The sequence below is a fragment of the Canis aureus genome, chromosome 5, assembly GCF_053574225.1.
Source record: "Canis aureus isolate CA01 chromosome 5, VMU_Caureus_v.1.0, whole genome shotgun sequence".
NCBI classification, from domain to species: domain Eukaryota; kingdom Metazoa; phylum Chordata; class Mammalia; order Carnivora; family Canidae; genus Canis; species Canis aureus.
In genome coordinates, this window is record NC_135615.1 from 44504638 (window position 1) to 44528433 (window position 23796).

Here is a 23796-nt window from a genome sequence, read left to right on the forward strand (position 1 = left end):
GCTAACTTTCTGGAGAGATGGAAATGTTTTAGATCTTAATCTAGGTGATAGGCATATTGGTATATAAATATGTGAAAAAAAGTTTTTGACCTGTACACTTAAGATGTCGGCATTTTGTAATGTGGAAATCACACCTCAATAAACACTGAAAAAATTAAAATATTGAAAAAGCTTTTTTCTCATTAGGCAGAACCTCCTACTCCACTATCACAGAACAACCAGAAAAACTTCAATATCCTACCATGTCCTGTTTGGAGAAGTATTATCCTCCCATCTTTCCCTATTGGGAACTACCAAGTAATTCATTAATTCGATTGCTATTTATGCAGCATTCACTATGTTCTCTTAGAGCAGAATTGGATTTATGGAGCCACAGCTGTGGGAAGAACTAACTACTTCATCCCTAGAGTACACTTGCCCCAGTGATTGGCTCAGGGCAGGCAGTCTGGGCTCCTGAGTGGCACCGGATGAGAGCCAACTCCTAATTATACACACAAACTTCTGGTTCAACTAGAAATTCAGGGGCAGGCGCCTCACATACCAACCGGTGAGTGAGTGCAGACATGGGAGCTCCTTGCCTCCATTTAATCCCTTGTCCTTTGTCTCATGAGCATGCTAGACAAAACATGTGATGGGGGATTAAAAGAGGGGGCTAATCTTGACAAACAGAAGGTTGCCAAACCACCTTCAAAGGACTTGAGATAACTCAACAAGAATTTTTTCTTCCCTGAGGAGTACCAAGGAACTGATGGCATCTAGGGTGGTTGTCTAGTTGAGGGTGGAGTCAGAGCCAGCATTGTAGATAAAGGGAGGGAGGTTAGTAAGACAGGTTTTCCAACCACATGGGAATATGAGGTGGAGAAGTGGCTTGGTTTGTTTCCAGAGTCAGTGCCAGCTGAAGGTATTTACTACCAAAGTCTTCAGGTAAATTCTCCTAAATATCTTCCAAGTTTCTATTCTTTGAAACAGAATTAGACCAGGATTTGTTGCTAAGGCACAATTAGCATTTCACTGGTGTTCATCAAGAATTGTACTCATTTTTTTTTTTTCTAAATGAGCCAACAACCAAGGTTTTTTTGAAGAAGTACAAGCTTCAATGTAGAAAACCAATGTTATGTATAAAATGTGAGTGACTCCCATACTATTGTTCTTTGTTCACTGCCTCATTATCCTCAACTTCTAAGGATGCAGATATCTTCTCTTACCTTAAACATTCATAGCCTTACACCAGAAATACCAATGACTTTTAAAACATTATGTATTTGTGGCATTTTTATAATAATGCACTTTGCTGTTTAAGGCTTCTAGGAGCAAACACTCATACACACAATTGTTTTTGGTCAGCTTATAATACAAGCTGTTAAAAGTATGCACATAGAATACCCTAGAGTTAGTAAAAATATGAGATTAAATAAATGCATATCAATTTTAAATTAATATTGATTCCTTTAAAATAATATCTAGGAATATACTTATTCCAACAAAAACTGGCCATCCCTCCTCTCTGTAAAATAAATAAATAAATATATTTTTTTAAGTCTGGTAAGCAATGGCAGCATTATAGAAATATGTGACAAATATCCCAGGCTATTCTTTAAAGGAGACAATAGTCTTTTTTTTTTTTTTTGACAATAGTCATTTTTGATAATAAGACCTTTTGTGAAATTTTTAAAAAGGAGAGAAACCCACCCAATCTCATTCCAGTGCTATCATTCCTCTACTGATGAGGACATAATACATTTAAACCATGTATCTCACCATCACTATATGAATGAAACTTTTTAGATTTTTAAAATAAAATTTAAAGAATCTCCCTGTTAATAAATTAATCAAAGAGTTCACAGAAACACAGAAGAGTATAAAGAAAATATAATCACCTATTATCCCCACCACTGAGAGATTAATAATTTTAAAGGTGAGTTTTATATATTACCTTAAAAGGGATTAGGATGAAGCTGAGATTTTAGTTTATAAAAACTAAACAGTAGGAGAGAAAAATCAAGTTATAACATTGTCTCTAAAGTCAGTCCTCAAGTAATCAATGCCAAATATATAAGAGCCTTTGGTGTTAGAGATTCTTAGCCTATCATCTGAAGAAGTAGTGCCTTTTCCACCTCAGAAAGCTGTGTCTCACAGAATCGAACAAGCCAAGGGGTATTTATCTTTCCAAGCAAATTTGGCTCAGTAAGATGGAACAGGAGGTACTATTAGCTTTATTAAATACAATTGGAGCCACTGAAATCTTTTATCCATTAGCTATGGTCAAATCCAAACAATCTTGTCAATATCTGGACTCCAGAAACAAAGGGTTGTATTCTTCCCAAGGGCCTGAACTTTACCTATGAGGACCAAGGTAAGGAAAAAGGCATTCTTGACAAAGTCCTAAAGTATAAACATAAGTTTACTACCAATTATTGTAATTGTGAGCCAACAAAGATATATGGCACCTGAATTCCTCCATTTACATTTCTAGAGTCCATATAAAACCAACTGAATGAGCATTTCCTCTTTCCCATCTTCCTGTATGTCTTTGGTCAGGCTGATGTCCCTCCTCTGTGTCTCAGCCACTAAGCTGACTCCATGAATCTGGAGCAAAGTGGGAACTAGTCTGGGTTGGAGAGGCAGACCACAGTGAAGGCTGAAGTAATAGGACTAAATCACATCTCCAAAGAAGAGTATGTAAAGTAAGAAAAAGGAAAGACCACAACAGAGACCTGAGGAATCCTTAAAGTTTGGCAAGACATGGTGACTGACAAAAAGTAGGGGACAAGGAACAGGGGCATGTACAATGGTATCTGGTTTTTTGTTTGTTTGTTTGTTTAATGAAAATAAGCTTTATTACATCAAGTAATAAATACATACAAAGATGCAAACAGTTTTAGTCATTTTCTTCCAGATGTTTGGATCAACTTACAGGAAAAGCAGAACTGAAATCCACACAGTCTTAGTAGGAAAATTTTGGTGGGGGAGGAGGAGTTCTTGTTAGGTTAGGTTTGGTAGGTTGCTCTTTCTTCTGTATTTATAACTTGTGCATTTTTTAATTTGACCTCAAAGCACTAATAGTCATGCAAGCAAATGCTTAATTAAGCTCAAAAGAAGTTACATTAAGCAGAATCCACACCATGTGGCAAACTTACGCACTCAAAACAAAACCCTCAGAGTTGTATTAGCTTATGAAAGATAATGTAAAACAATCTGAGTAACTTAAGTGTACTCCAAAAAGAAGATGAAAGGAGCTGGGATATCTGCTGTGAGATAGGGATCTTTTACGTGCATCTTTTAAATCAATGCTTAAAAAAAAGAAAACAAAAAAATAAAAATGCTTAAAAAATAAAAATAAAAACAAAAACAAAAAACCCTGGGTAATTCCTATTTAAAATGTAAATCCTAGTCAACTGCAAAGTATTTCTCAATCTCAGAGCCTCATGAACCATGGGAGGGACACCGGAAGGAGAAACCAAACTGTTACCATTTTGAAAACAAGAGTTTCATCTGAACATGGGAGATGAGCTGTAACTTCTGGTCTTGGAAGAAGATGGAAAACCTTCCACGCTGATAGGCAGCTAGGACCTGGGATTCCGTTCCGTCTCAGCCAAGCACTCTCGAACCAGTCCTCTGGCGTGAATGATGCCTCGTTTTAGTCTCTCCATGGCGCTCTGGCTCCCTGCATAGGTGGGTCTAATCTCTTTCCCCAACTCTTCAATGATGGCCAGCAGCTCAGCATATTTGCTTTTGGGTACCTGGCTGTTCCCAGTTCCCTGGGTATAACCTAGAGATGGTGGCCCGTAGTCACTCAGCAGCTGGCGGTACTGGGAGGATGTGGCCATTCTGGTGGAGGGCGGGTGGACGCTCCCAGCGGCGCTGAGGGAGGCGGCGGGCATGTGCGCGGCCAAGTTCGGTTTGTAAGACATCCCCGCGAGCGGCGGGGCGCGCAGGGGCGCCGGGGCCAGGCCCGCGGGGGCGGCGGCGAGGCGGCCCGGGCGTCCGTGCGCCCGTCCGTGCACCCGTCCGTGCTCCCGCGCACTTTTTGGTGTTGACGGCTCGGGCCGCACCGGCAAATATGGCCGTCCCTCACCCTGACACCCGCTGCAGTATATCACCCATGCATCGGGCGGGCGGGCGCAGGGGCCGGTATCTGTATTTTGAACGCATACTATATCATTATCTGTTATAAAGATCTCCTTTATATTGAATATCTCAACAGCAAGAACTTTTTGCCTTATTTATCTTTGAATCTTCTTTAGCATCCAGCAGATGCTTAACTCACGACTACAGAAGAGAGAATAGGGGGAGGAAAGGGTAGAAGTAGAAAAGAAGGAAAAAATGGAACAGGAAGGAGAAAACCAGCCAAAGAGGTAATATTTCCACAAGGATTCCCTGTCCATCCTGCTGTTATAAACTTAGAATTGTGGTGACCAAGTCAGGCTTGGAACTGAAAGAAATAGAGCAAGAAGCTTAGATATACACCATTTCAATGCATATACAGCAGAATTTACTGCTGAGGAAACTCTAGGCTAACTCTAGGGAATGAGCCTCCAGAGCACAGATGAGGATCCCTGCTCCCACTCAGAGTACACAGTGCTTTTACACGTACACAGAAAAATAATGGTAACTTTAGTAAAGTCAAGGCTTCTGAAGTGAAGGTATCTTCACTGGTTCTTAAGTATGCTGAAAGAAGAAGCAGTAGAATATATCTTGGGAACCCAGTTGGCTCAATACTAAAAAGAAGGCACAAAGAACTTAATAGCAGCCAGATAAATATGTGTTTATAATTTTTCATTTACAGTGACTTGCAGGAGGTCACAAGACTACGAGGTGGCAAAGGGAGGGCAGAATGGTGGCTGGTTCAGAAGGCATTCATACTACCCTGCTGATGGATTCCCCACAAGGACAGCAAATGATAGTTCCTCAAATGGCTATGGTCTGCATCATCTAAAAACTCCAACTTATTTTCTTCCAACCAAAGTTAATCTCCATTTGACTTTGTAGGTCCTTGAAGCTAATAAATTATAGAACTACTTGCCCAGAAAAATATTTTTTATGGAAAGAATCTATTGTAATCTAGAGGAAACACTCATTGTCTGAATTCCAACAAACCTGTTCATATGTTTGAGTTCTCACACTCTGCTCAAAACCAAGAGACATACCATGAATAAAAACAGTTTATGGCCTATGATCCAAGACTCACACTGTACTGCAAATTCAGTATTCTAAATGGAAGGTGGGGTGAGGACAGGAAAGTTCACAAAAATCTTTTTATCTGGCCATACTTGAAACTCTTTGTTTAGTCTGAAGAAATCCAAATGATACAGTTCTTAAGATTCTTTTTTTTTTTTTTTCACTTTGGCTTCGTTTGTGTTTGCTGCATACACCAAAAAATTATCAAAGTACAGAACTCATTTCTAGAGCAACTTAGAGTTAGCCCACACCAAACAATGAATTAAAAGAATGTGTTGGTTTTCTATAGTTTCTTCTGAGTACAATATTAATCTCCTGGGCACTTATAGGAATTTCCTTAGCAATTCAGTCAGGTAACACTTGCCCCCATTTTCCAAATGAAAAACTATTTTTGAAAAATGGCATAACATAGCCTATTCGTTTTTATGGAGTTCTCATTGCCTATCCAATTTTCCCCTTCACTTACCTTCCTGTCACTCCTCTCCAAGAGAGGCATGAAACACCAACCATTTCTTTACAGCATTCATACATATACATACACACAAGCATAGATACCCACTGTGTTACTACACTTTCTTATTTTCTATAGTCTTAATACTCTGGCATTTGAGGTATTGATCTTAGAAAGACTACCCCTCCCAGGGCTAACTAATTCCTGGAGATGACACTTTACTTCCCTGGGAGTGAGCCTTTAACAAAACCAACCAATCTAGAACCCATAACTCCCAACCATCTCCTTTATCAAATTCTCAAATATCAAGCCAATAATCCCTTTGCCTTTAATTACCCCAGGGCCAGGTACCAGCCAACTAGGAACCACCCCTATAACCCTGAGCTCACCAAATTATACAAATTATTCAATCCTAAACTTAGTGTACCTTCTCTGTCTCACCCATTTCTTCCCACAAAAATCCCAGTAAAGTCTCTGAGCCTTACTCTGCCCTCCACCTCTCTGCCTCCTGATTAATCCTGTTGTTTCCTTATATTGCTCTGCATGGCCTGATATGCTATGCCTTGTGTTCCTAGGGATCTGTGAGTATAAAATTCTTCCTCTATAACAATCATTTCTGGGTCTGTGTGTCTTACCACATCTGATAAAGAACAAATTGGGGGTACATTTTTAACTTATCCACCTTCTGAGAAAACTCAATAACCTAAGTGCTTTAAAATTCACTCACTTTTACTAGGTCACCTAAAAATAGAGGGACAAGGATGAGAAATTCTAGTTCAAGCCTCTAATAGGTAGGGAAGAAAGCATCCTCTAATCTCATTCTATCTAACTGCAAATGAGAGTCCTTACTTTAAGTGCTATGCCTATGAACACAATCGTATGTTTATTGTGTGTATTAATGTGTATATACATATGTGCTGTGAGCTTCCCAAGGCCAAACATAATGAGTCACACTTTTTTGCTTCTCCTAGCACAGGGAAGGATCACATTGTGTAAATGGTATTTTTTACCATACATGGCCACTGAAGTTACAGTATGGATCAAATTGTGGATCTGTCACTTATTACCGTAAGTAAGAAGTTAACCTCATGGCTTAATTTCCTTAACTATAAAATGGATAAAATGATATGGCATACGTCATACAATTAAATGAATAATATATGTAATAAACTTAGCAAAATACCTAGAATATATAGAAAGCCTTTGATAGAGACACCTGAGTGGCTCAGTCAGTTAAGCATCTGACTCCCGATTTTGGCTCAGGTAGTGAGATCGAGGCCTTTGTCAGGGTCTGTGCTGGGTGTGGAGCCTGCTTAAGAATCCCACTCTTAAAAAAAAAAAAAAGAATCCCACTCTTGGGGATCCCTAGGTGGCTCAGCGGTTTGGCACCTCCCTTTGGCCCAGGGCGAGATCCTGGAGTTCCGAGATCGAGTCCCACGTCGGGCTCCCGACATGGAGCCTGCTTCTCCCTCCTCCTGTGTCTCTGCCTCTCTCTCTCTCTCTATGTCTATCATAAATAAATAAATAAATAAATAAATAAATAAATAAATAAATAAATATTCCCACTCTCCCTAGTCCTCTGACCCTCCCCCACTGCTTGCACATGCAAGCTCTAACAAAGTCATAAAAATTAAAAATTAAACAAAGAGAGCCTTTGATATATATTTTCTAATATAATTATCGTGGTCCTTTAGAGTCGCAAGTTAAACAGCATTTAAGACAAAGTCAAATCTTACTATAGTAAGATACTATATAACGTTTATACCTACTCATCAGTTTAATTAGGAAAAATAAAATAAGAAGAGTATTTGTTAAGCATCTTCTGTAAGCCCAACACTGACCTAGACTCTTTGTTTTATTTATTTCATCTAATCCTCACACAAACACTTTGAAGTAACATCGTATCTGCTTTACAAATGAGGTGACTAAAGCTCAGAGAGACCAATCTCTTCATGATAACCCAACTTTTAAGTAGCAGAGTCTGGATTTGAATAAAAACCTATCTAATGGGATCCCTGGGCAAGGTGGGGGAGGGTTAGTCCAGGTTAGTCCTGGAATCCTGGGATTGAGTCCCTTGTCAGGCTCCCTGCATGGAGCCTGCTTCTCTCTCTGCCTGTGTCTCTGCCTCTCTCTGTGTGTGTCTCTCATGAATAAATAAATGAAATCTTAAAAAAAAAAAAAAAAAAAAACCTAATTCCCAAGCCCACTGGTCCTTGTTGCCTTCCAAGTAGAACTGTAATCCAACATCCTGGGAAACTTCAATTATTATAGGAGTTCCTGGGAACTGGCAGAGAACAGAGATAATATAGTGATGTGCTTCTTAGCAGAGAAAATATCCAGGGTTGCCCCTGTAAACAAAAAACATGGAGTAGAGATACAAGCACTGAGAGGAAATATGAAAAGACAGAAGCAGATGAAGTAAGAATTGGAAGAATTTAGAAAAGAAGTGGAAAAAACATATAGCATCACAAAAATGAAGTTTACATTAAATTCAGCATAAGGAGAGTAAACACTGACACAGATACAGTAAATCACATGAAGGATGTGGTTAGAAAAGTGAGGGGGGGAAATGGAAGTAAAGAAATGGTTTAAAAAAGAGTTCAGAGAAGAAGATGAAAAATATGGAAGAAACTAAGTAAGAAAACACGAGTGAAAGTGACATCCCTGAAGAAGAAAACCCAAATAATGGAATAGTAAAATATTTCAAGATACAATTCAAACTGACATCTACGCACTATCTCAGGTAGCATCCTCCCAGGACAGGTTAGTTCTTGCAGGGGAGCTCTGCCATTGTCTATAGAGTTAGATCAAATCAAGCTCTTCTTCAAATTCAGCTCTATCAGCCAATCCCAGGAGTGCAACGTTTTGAATAATAAAATTGAGTCCTCAGGTATAAAAGCTATACATTTTTTTCCAAAAAGAAAGAAAGATTGATCTACAAATTAAAATTAAAAGATACGGCAGTCTGGGTGGCTCAGCGGTTTAGCGCCGCCTTTGGCCCAGGGCCTGATCCCGGCTGGGATCGAGTCCCACGTCAGGCTCCCTGCATGGGGCCTGCTTCTCCCTCTGCCTGTGTCTCTGCCTCTCTCTGTGTGTGTCTCTCATGAATAAATAAATAAAATCTTAAAAAAAAAAAAAAAAAATAAATAAATAAATAAATACTATGTCTCATCTCTAGGAAAAAATATCAGAACAATTGCTCAACTTCAAAGATGAAAAAGAATCCTTTTAGTAGTCCCCTCCCCCCCAAAAAAATATCAAGTAACTTCTAGAGGATGAAAAAAAAATCAGTGCTAGAAAACAGTAAAGCAATGCCAACAAAGTCCTCAAGAAAATAAAGTATGATCCAAGAATTTTATTATCCACCAAGAGAAGTGTAAAAACTATAGTTAAATACTTCTGAAAATGCAAGAGTGCAGTGGCTATAGTTTTTCACTTTGGAAACTACTAGTAACAAAGTATTACATAACCAAAAGAACTGAAAGGCTTCATTAAAAGAACTGTTAGTTATATTGTGCATTTCATCCAGTTAACCAAAGGAGAATAACTAGAACAAATATGGGTATTTATTTACACACAAAAAATGGTAAATGCGAAGATAAATCCTGGGAATGTATATGTGATATAATTTATAACATTTTTAAGGTAAAAAGGAAGGAAGATGTGTGGTGACTTCAGTACAACTGTGTTTGGCCCTTGTAGTCAGAATTAAAGACCCCAAATATGAATTCAAGAGGAGGACCCTGGAAGGGGAAAGTTGTACATAACTTTCTCAGAAGGCTCAGTGATAACAAGAAAACTGTGGTTGGAGGGTCTCAATGAGGGAATTCTATGGAATTTTCAATAGTGTCCCAGGGAAGTGTCAGTATTTGGACATCTGCTGTCTTAGGTTGTGTTACTGAAAAGCAGACCTTAAAATGAGGGTCCATGTGCAAGTAAGTGATTTATTAAGGAAGCATCCTCAGAGAATCTAGTAAGAGGGTGAGGGGGATAGGATAAGGAAAGAGAAGAAGCCAAGGGAGAATGAGAATTTCAGCATCATCTCAGCCTCATGCTGATCTTGAAGGGAACTGTGGAGCATGAAGGGAACTGTGGAGCATAAATCGTATCTCAAGAGTTTGTCCTCTTTTGTGGCAAGGGAGTCAGGCTTTCGTTCTCCTGTTGCAGTCACTGGCTATGAGGGAAAGAAGGAAGACATAAACTCCCAGACTACCAGGCACACTTAGATCTCTACACTTATAGGTAAAGAGCCTGCAGTAGCCCAAGGACTCCCTCTAAAGAAAGTAGCAGAGGCAACCCCCCCAGCCCGCCAATCCTGGAAGAGCCAGAGAAATATGGTGAGTGTAGAGGAGCAGCTGAAGAGCAAGGCTGGGAAATGTGGGAAGGCAGGCTATGCCCCAAAGCACATCTGAGCCAGAGCCAGGTCCCAGCTAACTAAGAGAAGATATTTCCAATGGGAGGAAAGAATGATATTTTCATTCTATATTAATTCATACTTTTTAAATGAAAGTGAGACTATTAATACTTGGAAATGACAAGAAAAACTAAGGGATATACTAGAGAATTCTTCCATGGGTAAGCAAGAAAACAACAGAGTAAATTTCAAGAGTTGGTGATGAGCAGAAATAAAGTTACTTGTTCATACCCTCCAATTTCAACTCATTCGACCAACTGCTTACACATATGTACTATGTACTCCATAAATTTGCTTATATTCACATAGATTAGATCTAGAAAAACACACAACAAATCAGTAACAGCAGTTGCCCCTGGGGAAGCAAACCAGATGACTTTGAGGCAGTCAATAATTTATTTAAAAAATAAAACCATCTGGGGATCTCTGGGTGCTCAGCGGTTTAGCATCTGCCTTCGGCCCGGGGTGTGATCCTGGAGACCTAGGGTTGAGTCCCGCGTTGGGCTCCCTGCATGGAGCCTGCTCCTCTCACTGCCTGTGTCTCTGCCTCTCTCTCTCTCTCTCTGTGTGTTTCTCATGAATGAATAAAATCTTTAAATAAATAAGTAAATAAATAAATAAATAAATAAATAAATAAATAAATAAAAGTAAAACCATTTAAATTCAAAATCTTTTAAATAATAAGGAAAATAAAGTAAACAAAATCAAATAGGAAAGTAAGCTGGAGCCAGGTATGTTAGGTTGCAAAATGAATAGCACAGAGTCTCATCAACTTGCTATGAGGGCAAATTTGGCTCTAAGTTCTTGGCTAGCAGTATGAAGAAAGGAATATCAAGATTCCTGGCATCCATCAGAGGAAAAAAAAAAAAACCATTTATTTGGAAAAACGTTGTTTTCAACCAAGATTAGAATTAAATTTCTCCTATGGGTCCTCTCTTTTGGTTCCTATAAAGGAGTCAACATTTTCACTCACCTCATTATTATAAACAGGGGCAAACATCATAAAGTCCCAATCTTATGATGTTAGTTATCTTTAGTAATAAGAACTAAAGGTGATATGAGCCAGGGATCATTACTGGCTTCATAGGTGAAATAATGAAATCACAGCAATTATTAGGCTTTAGTAAGAGACATGGAAAGAAAATTAAGGGGTCTTCAGCACTGAATCATTAGGCTGCTGCTTGAAATTCACTTAATCTTCTGAGTCAGATGCAATCAAATATGTACCAAGGATTACATTTCTCAAGTGTTCATCTCCAGAAAATATTTGAGCTTTGAGTCCTATCTATGCACTACACAATAAATGAATAGTATTCTTGCACAGAACATTGACATAAATATCCTCACTACAACCCAAAGTAAATGAGAACTGCCTACCACTACACATCTATAGATAAAATTACAAAAACTGACCATACCAAGTGTTGGCAAGGGTGTGGAAGAACTGGAACTCTCAAACACTGCTGGTGAGATTATAAGATGATGCAATCACTTCAGAAAACAGTTTGACAGTTTCTTTAAAAAATTATACATTCACCTACCATATGATCTAGCCATTCTATTCCTAAGTATTTACCCAAGAGAAAAGGGAAACTATGTCCACACAAGACTTACACAAAAATAGTAGCAGCTTTATTCATAATAACCAAAAAATAGGAGCAACCCAAACATCAAATTAATAGTTGAATGGATAAATAATGGAAGAGCCATACCATGGAGTACTTATCAACAATAAAAAGAAAGGAACAATTAATACATGTAATATCGATGGTTGAGTGGGTCTTATGGGCTGGGCGCTTTACACTGTTTCATTTTCACCTCATAAGCTAAGCACTACTCAGGACCTCATAAGCTAAGCACTACTCTATAGAGTTGAGAAAACTGAAGCTTAGGGAAGTAAGCAACTTGTCTGGGCTAATACAGCTGGACACAGACCAAGTCCGTCTGACACAGAGTACTTCACACACACTTTACTCAGCAAAGAGTGCTTTGAGTTCCTTCAACCCATCAACCTCTTCAAGGTGAAGCTGTACCATCCAGGAGATGACCTCCAAAAATGAGAAGGGGTTCAGAGTTTGTGAGGAGAGGGTAACTGTGAAGGAGGAAGAGACTTTTTCTCTTTACAGATAATGCCCCAGAGGACTCACCCTTTCTTATCACTCAGCTCCGAATCCTCAAGTCTTAATCTTGATGTATCAGATCTGGGGACCCATTGGAGTCCTCCCCAGAGAGGCTGCCCTTCTGTCTCAAGACACAGGTCCATACAAGCAGCAGCTCCACCTGGGTACCTATTACTGAAGCAAGCTGCAATTTGATATTCTTTTACTGTTTACTTATGCCTTAATTACAGGGTGGGGGAAAGAGCACCTAAAGTTTGCCAAAAACTTCGGTGATTTTTTTTTTTAAGTTCCTTCCTTTCTTTCCAGTTGTTCAACTCTGTTGGGAAAGGCAAAAGGAATGCTTTCAGAACTGAGCTCGCTGCTGAGTTGCCAAGGTTTAGAGATCTCTGTAAAGGTCATTGTTTTCTGTAAAGGTCATTGTCTTTTCATGAAAACCCCGGCAAAGCATGCCAATGCAGGAAAACTACCAGCTTGCCAAATGTCCAGTGTCCCAGTCACCTGCTCTTCCTGCCGTAGGAAGGATGTGGATGATCTCTGGAGTAAAGACATCGGGTTGGTTTTGTTCCTTTCTTGCTCTTAAATCAGCTGCAAAATGCATGAACAAAGCACACACAGTACAATTCTCAGAGCCCTGTGCAGCCTCCTCGTTAAACACCAGCAGCTGCTGGGTGTTGCATAGACCAAGATAAGCAATATGACATTTGTGGCCATTCTACACTGCATCCTGAGTGTAGATCATTGTGCTCTCAACGGGATTTCTGGGGTTTCAAGCCTTGAAGAATACCCCACCAGTGAAAATGCAGAGCCAGGGAAGCTCTGGGCAGGGGGTCCTGGGTGGGGTGGGGGTGTACAGCAGGAGTGGCAGGCAGAATCAAGAAACCCAATCACGAGTTACTTGCTCTTTGGAAAAGCAGCTCTGTTAACAAGAGAATTAGGGCAGGATGATTTTGGCAAGCTTCATGTTATGTTAGCTGCACAAACTTTTCCTTTCCTCTCATGCAGCCTCTTAATAATTGGGTGGGAGCTTCTTTTCACATTTGACAAAGAGGCGATTCCAGTCAGATGTTTTTCAGAGGGGTTCCACCTTAGGTTTGCCAAACACACACAATTCCAGATGCAACTCTGAGTCTATTTAGTTTGAGAAGATTCAAGTTTGCAGCTTCCTTGCCATTGGCAGGGTTTTTCGCTCTTCTCACAGTTTTTTCACATTACTTCAAGGGGATCTTACCCTTATCTCCATACCAGGTCTTCATGAAAAATATAAGGGAGTGGAGAAAAGACTCAGAGAGTTACCAGAGGCAGTGGGCATCTAGCTGGAAGCTGGCACACCATATAAGAGTCTCCTAATTGGAGACATTCCCCTTCCCCACATTGGGTGACTCTAATTTACCTCTCTATAGGCAGATATTAATTTTCATACCCATGGTGGGGCTTGATAGAGGAAATTACTTCAACTACTTCCCTTCCATCTTCCTGCCTATTCCAATAGCCTCTTTGTCTCCTTCCCTTCCTCCTACAGCCCCGCCTCAACTACCCATCAGCAACAAATATAAATATAGCTCTCAGTGGTGTTCCTGCATCTAAAAGACAGGTCTCCATAAACAGTCTTCACAGACCCCATTCCAACCCCTGCACCCAGGCCACTACCCTGAGAGAGTTCTCATCACCATCTGAGGGCGAGGGCCAAGATGGGTACCTTTAAATATTATAGGGCTATTGTGGAGAAGATGCTCCATATTGATCATGTAAAAAAAGAACAAGAAAAAAAATGAAAAAAAAATCTTCTCCAAAGGAAATATCTCAAGAGAAAGTTTGTTTAAAAGGTGACTAAACATATAAAAACTTCCATTTACTACAGATTATTTAAATATATGTATACATATCCTTTCCTCCATCCCATTCATTCATTCATTTAATTTATACCCATTTAGAGCATATTACATGCCAATTTTAGGCACTGGAGATTCAGCAGGAAAGAAACTAAATTCCCTGTCCTGGGATATGAATAAAAAGTAAGTAAGGAGGGGGACAGAAAGTGATGGAGACTGGGAATGATGTTTTGATGTTTTGGATAGGCAGGCAGGCCCTCACTGAGAAGGTGACAGCTGAGCAGAGACCTCAAGGAAGTGAGACATGAGCCATAAAAATATCTGAGAAAACACTCTAGGCAGAGGGGAAAGCAAGTGCAAATTCCTGGGGTGGGAGTAAGCTTGGTACATTCAAGGAACAGCAAGGAAGTCATTGTGGCTGGAGTAGAAGGAAAAAGGAGAGAGGAATAGGAAACAAAATCATAGATGAGGGAACCATGAGTAGGCTCAGAATCAAAGGTAGGCTCAGAATGAGATGGGCAAAGTCTGGCAAGTTCTGAGCAGGGGAGAGATGCCATCTAAATAATGGTCTAAAAAGATCTGTTTGGCTGCTGAGTGGTAAGAGATTGGGTGGGCAGGGACAGAAACAGGGAGCTCAGTTCAGAGGTAACTGCAGTAATCCATGCAACAGGTGATGGTGCTGGGCCAAGGTGGTAACAGTGGAGATAGGAGGAGAGGAGAGTTTTTGGATATAATGAGAAGACAAAGCTACAGGAATTGCTGATGCTCTTGGTACTGAAACATTAGAAATGGAAGCCTCCTGAATTCTGGTGCTTAGGCAAGGGGCAAAGGCTTCATTTACTGAGCACCTGCTATGTGCCAGGTGTATCCTTAGGTACTCTCACAGAAACTTCCTCCTTAGAAGTCTACAGTAGATTTAATTATTTCCATTTCACAGATGAGTAAAGGGATAGAGATATGAGCCGTGTCTGCCAGAACCCAGAGCCCATCACCCTGAGTGCCTTATAGAGGGAGAGCCCCTGGGGGTATGCAGAGCAGAAGGCTTCGTCAGTGTCTATGAGCTCAGCAGCACCGGGCACCAGAGTTAGGGAGAACTGACATCCTCCCTGGCTGTTGCAGCTTCTCATCAGAACTCCAGGGTGCAGCTGCAAGTCCAGAGTCTGACCCAGCCTTGAGCTTCCCAAAGGAGAGCCAGGATGCAATTGCTAGGGCTGCAGTTGCCAGAGGAAGGAAGGCCTACTGGGTAAAGGCAGGGGATCTTCCAAGCTCAAGGCTAACCTTCCTGTGCAGACAGGGAGGGCACTACTGGCTGCTGGCAGCAGCCCCTGTAGGCAAAGCTGCCTGAAATTCAGACTTTCCACATTTCAGTTTCCACACCCCAAAACTTCAGCTAGCCATCCTGGGAGGAGCCCAGAGGTTGCTGTCTGAAAGCCAGCAAGGGCTGTTTAGAGGAAATGGGCCCACTCAACCCGAATGCACCTGCACTGGGCGTAGTGTATTTCTCCTCTGGTTGCCAGAGCGACAAAAACAACAGTGACTACTGAAACCCCCTTAACACCACAATTCAGGCTGACCCTGATCAACGGAAGCCAAGTCTGCATCCTGGTCTCTTCCCTCTTCTCCCACCCACCTACATGTATCTGCTCTGATACCAAGAACTTACTCTGAAACTGTTCTCAAAGCTTGATCAGCTGTGCTCTTCCTGACATGCCTGGGTTTCTCTGATCCCCAGACCCCAGAGAGAGGGTGGAAGCCTGGATCCAGCTATAGATCAGAATGTCTGTCTGAGGGAGGACTCCCTGAAGGCTCCTCTTTGGAATTGCTGCACAGGCTACTTTATTCCAAACCCAAGCAGAATGTGCAATCTCCCTAGGTGTGGCCATTACTGTAGACTCCAAAGCTTGTGGCCCTACACATGTGGGTCTGGCTAGGTCCAGCCATTTTTGAGGGAATTAGTATCCTCATCCCATACAAGGAAGTTCTTACTTTCAGAAGACAAGTTATTTATGGTAATTTATGATACCAACCTATTGCTAATGAAAGTGCCTGGGGAATGGACAAGTTGCCCTGCCTGTTAATTCACAAATGGGCATCAAGAGCCACAGACATACTTCTGAAGCAAAATATACAGCCCAGGGTCAAAACCATAGTTACAGTGTGCTTAACTGGTTCACATTTCCTCTCTCAGGCTGCAACAGAGCATCTCACGCTGCACCACGAGACTGGATATCAGGGTCCTTCCCTCCATTCTGTTAGGATCCACCACAGGAATTATCCTGAGGGTAAGGGAAAGGGATCTCTATGCTATTTCTTTGTCTCTGAAATTCCACAAGTTAGATATAGTGTTTCCTATACATTAATTACAAAAGAAAAAAAAAATCAAAGTTCAGAGAGATTAAGTGACTTGCCTCAGATCACAAACCAAGCAAACAGCAGGACCAAGACTTAAATTCAGATTTCCTCTTAAAAAAGGGGCCCTGGGTGGCGCAGCGGTTTAGCGCCTGTCTTTGGCCCAGGGCATGATCCTGGAGACCAGGGATCAAGTCCCACATCGGGGTCCCTGCATGGAGCCTGCTTCTCCCTCTGCCTATGTCTCTGCTCTCTCTCTCTCTATCATGAATAAATAAATAAAATCTTTAAAAAAATAATAAATAAATAAATAAATAAATAAATAAATAAATAAATAAATAAATTCAGATTTCCTATTCCACACTATACTCCAGTGGTTTATTGACGGGCTAAAATAAGGAGCTCCATTTCTTGATCATTCTACACAATAAACCACAGCATATATGCCAAGCCGTACCTTTTAAATTCCCTTTTTCAGCTCTTTATATAATGTCCTCTGTTCTTTAAAAGGCACTTCAATGAGTGACAAAATGAAAGAGGGCTCTTACTGAAAATCAACTTTCAGTTTCCATTCTTGCAAATTTTTGCAGACCATCTCTTACGTACAGAACACTTCGGCATTACAATGCCATGATTCATAGCTCCTCTACTCATCAAACTTGGAATGGGGCTGGGAAGATAAGACATGAACCCAAATAACTACCATTCCAAGCAGATTTGGTTTGGACCCCAAGAGAATGATGCCCTGTAGGGTGCTGAGAAGTCCAAGGGATGAGACATCACTTCTGTTTAACATAATCAAGAAAGGATTCCTGGAGGGGTGACTTTGAAGCTGAGCTTTAACTGTCACAGAGAATTTTCATAGAGATTGAGGATTTTCACTTTTAAAAAACATCCAATTGCACATTATATTCAAATTTTTGCCCACTACCCCCAAAATTTTGATATAAATAATAATAATAGTATTTACAATATCATTCTGCAACATGTCCCTTGAAAAGGAACATCTCTCAAGAGAGAAAAAGTACCAGTACCCAGAGAAATAGAACCCAGCAGCCCAGTTCATATGACTCCATTCTAAGCCCGTGCAAAAATAAGTGACAGGCTTCCCCGCACATTGTACCATCCTCTCTTCCCTTCTCACTGTCTGGTGCCTGCCTGCCTCTAGCAGCCAGTAAAAAGCTTGGAACTGCTGTGGAGGGCTTTGCATTCAGCAGGGTGCTCATTTCTTAAGACAGAACAAGACAGGTCTTGTACAGACAGTTGATTCCAGGACCGTTTTCCCCAAAAAGCAAGGTTTTTCTCCCGTCTTCTACTATGACTTTGCAACGCTGATACTTTCTCTTTCATTGATCTCCAGTATCTCTCTTGCACTTTTTTTTTAAGTTTTTATTTAGCTAACCCCTACATCATATATGAAGCTCAAATTCATGACCCTGAGATCAAGAGTCATACACTCTACTAAATGAACCAGCGAGGTGCCCCTCCTGTATCTATCTTTAACGAAGCAGATGACCATTTAATCTAGAAAACCAGTTTGCTACCCTGGGAAAATAAGGTATCAACCAAGTATCTTGCTGTGTTCTCCTAAGAAAACCCTGTTCTTTTCTCTATTCAATCTAATTATTTCCTACCTAGTCACTGAACTCTAGCTCAAAGGGTACCCTTGCAGGGAAACCATTTCCCCTCCACACACCTATATCTATGTCAGGTTTCCATGTTGCAGAGTCTCATTTTAGCTCTCTTTCCTACTTTGTAGTTTTCTGTGAGTGTATATCTTCTACACTAAATCTTAATCTCCACCAAGGCAGGTATCACCTAGGATTATCATCATGTCAGACCCACAGAAGCTACTCTACAAATGACTGTGGACCAAACCACTGAGTGATAGCCTGACACAGTGATAAATGGAGTCAGACAGACCTTGGTTGGAATGTCAGCTTCAACACTTACTAGTCAATTAATTATATCATACATGTCTCAGCTTCCCCTTCTGCAAAATGAGGATTAAAATATATATTTCACACAATTATTATGAGAAAAATATATATAAGAGTATCTAGTTAGAACTTTGTAAGTGTTCACTCAGTAATATTAATTTCTTCACCTGCTTTATGAACTCAACTGGATTGCCATGGCTCCCAGGGTACTGCTGACCTCGACCCTTAGGCCACAGACCTTTCTTCATAAACCCCAAAGCCTACCCTAGAATTAAAGATTAAAAAATGTTCTCTGGGGCCATGTGAAGCTGAGTCAAGAGGTTCAATTCATCCTCTGTGTCTTTCAGGATTCTAAGCTGACATTTAGAAACCAACTCTTGTTCATTTAAGCAGAAAAGTAAGTTATGAAAAGCATTGGAAACTCAGAGTTCCTAGGATAGTGAGAAACTAGGCTCAGAGGCTGAGCCTAAATTTAATTTTAAATTTAATTTTAATTTTAAATTAATTAAAATTTTAATTTAATTTTAAATTGGGCCACAAGGCTGGTCTAGTGAGGCACTGCTGTCATCACTACTTGCACGGACCCCATAACAGGTATTATGTGCATTGCTGGCACTGGACACTGGATGCTGGCTATAGAACTACAGTCCCTGTTGCCTCCAGAAACTAAATATAGTGTCACTGCTCTAGACACCAGAGCACCAGAATGAGATCCACTGGGTGCCTGTTTTTACTCTGAGTCAAAGTCTAGAAAAGATACTTTCTGATTGGTGGAACCTGGATCAACACACCAGAACCTAGCTGCAAAGTAGACTGAGAAAACATGAGTCTGTTGTGTTCAGCTTCTCTATGAGAGAAAGCTCTGCCTTACTGGGTAGGGAATTTCCCTCTAAAGGAGAGAAACTCAGTCACTGTGATCCAAAAGGAATGATAATTGCCTAGAATTTGCCCAGGCAAATTCCTGTCTCCTGAGTTTCTCCATGCCATACCCTTGCCATCCTCGTGGACTAAGGCCCCTAACAAACCAGTCCCCACATACAAGGATTTTCTAGGTGACTCCTTCCTGTTCCATATTCCTGTTGATTGAAAATATTTCTAAAATACTATATAAACTTGAAATTGTTTTCATTCTCTAAGTTATGTTTACATAGTATTTTAGGGAAGTGTTCTTTCTCTCAAGTGGTCACCTATGTCAAAGTCTGAAACAGCCAGTTTTGCTGAACATTATGGCCTTAATATGGTCCTCAAAAAAAGTGACTTTGGCTCAGATCACGATCATGAGGTCCTGGGATGGAGCCCCTGGTGGCAGGCTCCCCACTCAGTTGGGAGTGTGCTTGTACCTGTCCCTTTGCCCCAGCCCCTGCCACCCTGGCTCATGCTCGCTTTCTCTCTCTGTCTCTCAAATAAATAAATAAAATCCTTTTTTAAAAAAGTATTCTTTGGTCAGATAAATTTGAGAAAAAATGTCCCTATGAGAGGCACGACGCACATTAGCCAATCAAAGGCTCTGAGAAATCAATTAAATAAAGCAACTTGAATTTTTCAACCCAACAAACCCTGAAGCTTGACTACAAACCACATTTTTATGATTGTCCTTATAACACCAACATCATTTCACAACTAAATATGCTAAAAATAGAGATTCCATAAAATCTACTCACAAGATTTTTCATACTCCCCTCTTCTTGTCTGTCCTACATCCCTAAGTAAAATTATCCCAAAGCAAATTAATCTTGACTGGGCTTAGAAAAGGGGAAGAAAGACAATGTGGGGAGGCACAACATAAGATTCTTGCTATTCAAAGGGTGCTCTATCACCCAGAGGCTTGGAAAATAGAGAATTCCAATCCCCACCCCAGGTTTTCTGGTTTTCAGAAAACCAAAATCTATATTCTACCAAGATCCCCAGGTGATTCCTCTACACAATAAAGTTTGACCCACACTGGCATAGATCATTTCTATGCCTACAAACTATAATTCCCTGTAATGAACACTAAGGAATTAAATTCATATCCAAATTCTCTTTACCAGATAAATGTGTCTATACTCCTGATTTGGTCCCTTTCCCCTTAGGATTTTACAGAGCTCAGCATTCTTTCACAGGGAGGGGCTGTGGGATTCTGGAACTTTAAGGAAACCTTAGCATTTTGTGGTTTGGCCACAAAGAAGCTGAGCCTACTTCTATGATCTTCTTTAAAACATCCTGTGGGAGCCCCTGACCCCCTGCACTGAAGGATGTGCTGTCCACACCACTGTCTCCTTGTACACCCAAGAGATACTATTAAAACTGGTTAGCCAGGATGCAACTGGGGAAGTTATTCAAGTCAGAGAGCTAAAAGCTATCAGTAAAAGGAAAGTAGGGGAAGAGTCAAAAGTGGGGAATAAATGTGCTTGGTTTTGCAGAACCAACACCAAGAAGACACTCACCTCAGTTTTTCAGTTGATAGCCCCTTATCTGAGCCAGTTCAAGCCACACTGGAGCTGAGAACCTGTCCAGAAGCCCCCCATGAGTTGTCCTGAAGTTACCTTTAGTCCACTATAATACTAAGATCTCCTATATGGTTTTTCCACCATTTTTTTGAACATACGATCTATGCACTAGCATGTTGACAAATTAGGAATGCATAACTGAACCTTAGAGTGCTGAAGAAATAGATGATGTAGAAATTCCTTAACATATATGCAAGCTCCCTGCCTCCTGCCCTCAACACACTAAATAAATGCTTCCTGTACTAACACCACAGAGAGACAATGCTTTGAGGGCTATCTCCCCATCTCCTTACTTTTCACAAGTAATTAAAAAGGTTTTTGCTCTCAACTCTTCCTTGGGTTATGTTCAGTTTAATGTACTCTAGCAGTGAACCCCTTGAGTTTGGTTACATAACTACCTGCAGGTTTGGTAGCATTTAGAAATCCAATTCTGCGGAGTACAAAAGGAATTCTAAAGAGGCACTCAGTTTTCTGCAAAAACTAGAATCACTCAACCACCAATATGAGCGTTAAGTTATGGAGGAGTTTTTTGGGGGAAAAGAAAGATATGATGGAGTCTTTAAAAATGTTAACTTAGACCTAGACCTCAATCTGCCTCCCATCTCATTCACCTGCCTTAGGTTACAAAAGGTCTTACTAGTTCCCATAATGCCCAGCTCTTCATGGTAAGCTTTCAAGGGATTTGGAGTTAGAACTAGGTTCAAATACTGGCTCTGCTACTTACCAATTTCAGTAGCATCAAACATTTTACTTTACCTCTCTTAGCTGTGGATTCTTCCACATAAAATGGAATATGAGAATTCAGCACTTCACAGAGCTGTTATAATGAGGACTCCATCAGGTAGGTGTGAGGAGCACCAGCACAGTGGTTCACTAGTATTAAAAACTCCAACCACATCAGACCCTCACATGCCCCCAAGGCCACTCCAAGCATCAGCTCAGAACTTCCCACCTGCAGGCCTCCAGGCTGAGGTGACCACCCTCCTAGTCCTGCGAGATATGGAAATGACTACCTACATCGTCCCTCACACCTCTAACACCTCACCTTTACCCTGCCACTTAACGACAGACCACAAGCTCCACAGACTGCCTGGAATTTAGCAATTTTCTTTTCGATCTCCTCAGCAGCCTTGAAGGTCTCTCCTAACCTTGGAAAGGTTTGGGGAGGAGGCAAAGGAAGGGAGTAGGGGAGGAAATGGGAAAGGAAGCACTGGGGGTGTCCCTCCTCCAGAAACCTATAATCTGGGGTTCATCCCCCCCCCCCCACATCTGAGAAATAAAGCAGAAAAGGGAAAATTCAGCATGCTTTTCTCTTAAGCAAAGGGAATAAGGTAAATAATGAACCTGATTTCTTCTACTTAAACCTGGAGGTAGGAGAAGTCGATTCTATTAACCAATTCTCACACATGGATACATGGATACAGATTCAATCTTTGTGGGGTATGATATTGTGACTTACAATAAGAAAAATACATTTGTTCTTCTTCCACTATTACTGGCTCAGAGCTTCTAAAACTCTTAGAATTTTCTAGGTGGCTAAAGCCTCAAGAGTATTTTTTGTTATGTTAACTGTGACTTTGTAGGAAGGATGGGGGCTGGTTGCTAGGAGAACCAAACATGTGACTATAAGATTAGTTGTTTCAGTTCCTCCCCACCTCCCAACCCTCCAGGGCTCCAGGGAGTGCATGGGGGCTAGAGGGCCAATGATTTAATCAATCATGCCTCTGTAATGAAGCCTCCATAAAAACCCAAAAAGACATTGTTGAGAGTTTCTGGGTTGGCCAACAGGTAGAGATATGGGAAGAGTGGCACTCAAAGAACGCACAGAAATCCTGTGTCTTTCCCACATTGACCTACATATACATCTAGCTATTTCTCTGAGTTCTCTGAGCCACTCTAGCAAATTAACTAAACCCAAGGCAGGGTCACTGGAATCTCCAGTCAATAGCCCATTAGAAGCACAGGTGATAACCTGGGAATGTGACTGGCATCTGAAGTGGGGAGTGAAGGGCAGCCTTGCAGGACTGGAGCCCTTAATCTAGGGGATGTGATGCTATCACCAAGTAAACAGTGTTAGAATTGAGTTGAATGGTAGAACACCCATTTGGTGTCTAAGAATTGCTTGGTGGTATGGGAACCCAACACACACACACACACACACACACACACACACACACACCAGAAATTGGAATCACTCTAGGGAGGAAAAGGGAAAATTATTTGTAAGTCAACTATCCCTTACAGATAAGAGACAGAGATATGACCATCAGATAATCAGACTCTGACATGCATGCTGAGGTCAAAAAAGACCACAGTCCACTGACTGATGCTTGTTCCAGATCCAAATGTGGGCTCACTCACCAAAGGACCATTATTGTTAACCATCACAGATATGAGTGTTTCCCAGATGAGATAACTTGTTCTGGGGACAGAGAGCACACACATTAGCAATACTAACAAGCTGAAATAATTGGCATTTCTAAATAGCAAGCCATATGCTTAAATGCATTGACGGGCAAAAATGTACAATAAGATCATCTTCTGAAATATGCTCTAAAAATCACTATAAATAGACAACAAATTATTTTTAAAATTCAGTAACAATTCTCAGTTTCCTAAAGTACTTGAAGGAAGCCCAATTTCTATACCCAGGTCTAAGGATGGGCCACTAAAGGATTTAATGTAGGTCCCACAAAGAGGACGAATCCACAGCTGCATCTCATAGAGCTACTCAAAATGTGGTCCATGGACCAGAAAGTCTGACATCACTGGGCACTTGTTATAAATGTAGAGTCTCAGGCCCCACCTCAGAGCTGCAGAATCAGAATCTGCATTTTAACCCAATTTGCAGGGGATCCAGGTGCTCATTACAGTTTGAGAAGGGCTATTTTAAAATACCAGAAATAAAAAGGGTTATTTTGTATCAGGTTATTCCCTAGGGGGGTAGTCAGGAGAAGACAGATTCATTCTGTCACAGCCATGAAACAACTATTAAGGGACAGTGCTTTGGCGAGGCATTACTCACC

General features: G+C 40.9%; 1 long non-coding RNA gene and 1 pseudogene across 1 annotated transcript in view; both read right to left on the reverse strand.

Moving 5' to 3' along the window:
• The window catches only part of LOC144314104 (uncharacterized), a 425152-nt gene that overhangs the window by 237581 nt on the left and 163775 nt on the right, over positions 1-23796 (reverse strand). The window lies entirely within an intron of this gene.
• LOC144313422 (cyclin-dependent kinase 2-associated protein 1 pseudogene) lies at positions 2803-3970 on the reverse strand (annotated as a pseudogene).